The sequence below is a fragment of the Dipodomys spectabilis genome, unplaced genomic scaffold (genome assembly GCF_019054845.1).
Source record: "Dipodomys spectabilis isolate Male_0828 unplaced genomic scaffold, ASM1905484v1 ptg000082l, whole genome shotgun sequence".
In the NCBI taxonomy this organism is placed as follows: Eukaryota; Metazoa; Chordata; class Mammalia; order Rodentia; family Heteromyidae; genus Dipodomys; species Dipodomys spectabilis.
The window spans coordinates 4,962,796-4,965,641 of NW_024870759.1; the positions used below are offsets into that span (position 1 = coordinate 4,962,796).

The window sequence follows — 2,846 nt, forward strand, 5'->3', positions numbered from 1 at the left end:
ATACTGCTGCCGTTTCTCTCCCAGCTTAGAGTAGAGCGGGGGAGGGGGCTGCAGCCTGATGACAGCCAGTTGTGGGAAGAGCTACCTGTCCCTTCCCAGTCCAGGGCCTGCCCACTGCCCTGGACCAAGACCACTCCCAACAAGGTAAGGATGTGGGTGCTCTTGTGGAGTCTGCTCTCCAACAAGAGGGAAACAAGGGGGTAACTGCTTAACCCCCTGCCCCACAGACAAGGTGGGTATAGGAGCACATGGCTACTACCAGCAAAGGAGAGTTGGAGAGCAGTAGAAAGGGGGGAAGTGGGAAGAGCAGAAGATCATATATATTAAAAAAGTGACTTAAGACTTAAAATTGAATTAGTATTTGTACAGAAAGGTGCAGGTGGAATAACTCCCTCCGGTCTAGGATCAAAGTTATGCGGAGAAATCATGGACCCCTCCCCTGCCCCCAGCTGTGGCCCGAGTCGTTGTTAAGTGCGATTGGTTAGAATGGATTCCAGTCGGGTCGTTCAGGCGGAAGAGTGGGGGCAGTGATAGGCAAGGGGGGCTCAGTTGCTGCAGCACTGGCTCCTGCTGGCTGTGTTGTTTTCCTGGAGGTCCACGCCTCTGTAACTCCTTCACCCAGTTCTTGGCCCGTGCAAAAGTATCTGTGTTGGTGATGTCATAGACCACGATGGCAGCTTGGGCCCCCCCGATAGTACATGGGGGCCAGACTGTGATACCGCTCCTGTCCAGCTGTGTCCCAGATCTCAAACTTGACTGTTGTATCATCTAAGCAGACAGTCTGTGTGAGGAAGGCCGTTCCAAATGTGCTCTCCTGGTACTCGTGGAATTGGCCCTTGACAAAACGGAGGACGAGGCTGGACTTGCCTACTGCAGACTCCCCCAGAAGTACCAGCTTAAACTGACAGATCTTGTTCCCAGCCGCTGGTCCATTGGGTCGCGCTGTGCCTCCCCGACCCGCCATGGCCCGCTGCACTATAGTGGTACCAGTGAGTGTAGGGGCGGGTGCTATACAAAGAGGCACTTAGTGGGGAGGGGGCCTCCAACTGTAATCCCAGTTACTCAGGACCTGTAGACGGGATAATCGCGGCTCCGGGGCAGCAGCGTTACTTGGGGCCGGGGCTCGCACAAGAGATACTTTCTTATTAGTAGTAATAATTGCCTATCATTATATGTGTGAGATTATTTGCATAATAAAAATACTTTGAACACTGACATATAGAAGCATATTTTTCTGATCTGTTTTATTTATAAAATGTGTTTTGTATCCATGTTATGAACGAACACTTGTTTGAGTTTTGTGTTTGTTTGTTTGTTTTGCTTGTTTGGGTGCTTCAGAGAGTGGAGTTTTGTTTTGTTTTGTTTTGTTTTTGCTGGTCCTAGAGCTTAGACTCAGGGCCTGGGTGCAGTCCCTAAACTTTTGCACTCAAGGCCACTTGAGCCACAGCTCCATTTCTGACTTTTGGAGATTAATTGGAGATAAGAATCTCTTGAACTTCCCTGCCCAGGCTGGCTTTGAACTGTGATCCTGAGAGCTAAGGCTCCTGAGTAACTAGGGTTACAGGCATGAGCCACCAGTGCCCAGCTTGCTTGGGTTTTTGAGACTTCTCTGGAAGACATTAATAAAGATACATTCACTGGCCACAGTGACACAGGCCTGTTATGCTAGCTACTTTGGATGTGGGAATTAGGAGCTTCATGGTTCAAGGCCAAGCAAAAAGGTTATGAGATTTCCCCCATCTAAACCAATAAAAAGCTAGGTTCATAACTGTAACCTCTATGGTTTTTTTATGATAAAAAATATATATTAAAAAAATTGGGTGCAGATGTGCCAGTAATAAGCTGGGTATCATCGAAGCTACACAGGGAGCATAAATTAGGAAGATCATAGACAAAGCAGGCCTAGACATAAATATGACACCCTATCTGAATAGTAACTAAAGGAATAAGGGCTGGTTATGGCTCAAGTGGTAGAGCACTTTCATAGCAAGCACAAGGTCCTGAGTTTAAAGCCCAATACAACAAGAGCAAAAAAAGTGGCATTAAAGAGGAAAAATAGCAATTTTACACATGGAAAACCAGAAAGATTACCTCCTTAACAAACTAATTCAAACCAACTTTGTCAGTTATTAGACAATGCACTAAGAACTCAACAGTGATTCTTTGGTGTTGGTACCAAATAAGAAATATCTGAATCTAAGCATGGTGAAATATACAAATCTAAACTGAAAGATGTTCTACTGCCATTAAGACAAAGAAAAATATAGAAATTGTTTCTTTTTTTTGAAGTTTAAAGAGGATTTGACTGTTGAATGTGATATATGATTTGGGGTTAGATCCTTGATCAAAGAGGGAAAACATTTCTATAGAGGATATTATTGGAGGCTGGGTATAATCTCACATACCTGTAATCCCAGCTATATAGCTACACAGCAAAATAGGATCTTGTTCAAGACCAGCCTTGAGCAAAGACATTATTGAGGCAATTGACAAAATCTGAGTATATATACTAGATCACACTATTAATCGATATTATGTTTCCTGAATTCAAGTATTGTATTATGGTTACAAAAAAGAATGCATTTTAAAGTATTGGGAAGGGGAAACATGAGGTCTGTGACTTAGTCTATTTTTTTCTCAAGTCCTGTTTATTTTGTCATATTTCCTTGCACTTTGTATTTAACATCCCACATATCAGGGAGATGTGCCATTTGTCACTTTTTTTAATTTTTATTTATTTTTTACTGTGAAAATACTGTACAGAGGGGTGACAATTACATGGGCAAGATAATGAGTACAATTCTTATCAAGCATTGTAGCCTCCTCTTTTGTTTCTCCTTCCCATC

The 2,846-nt window shown here is 43.5% G+C and overlaps 1 pseudogene; it reads right to left on the reverse strand.

The window, feature by feature from the left end:
* Window positions 1-411: 411 nt before the first annotated feature.
* On the reverse strand, window positions 412-1,045 carry LOC122110928 (annotated as a pseudogene).
* Between the last annotated feature and the right edge of the window lie 1,801 nt (window positions 1,046-2,846).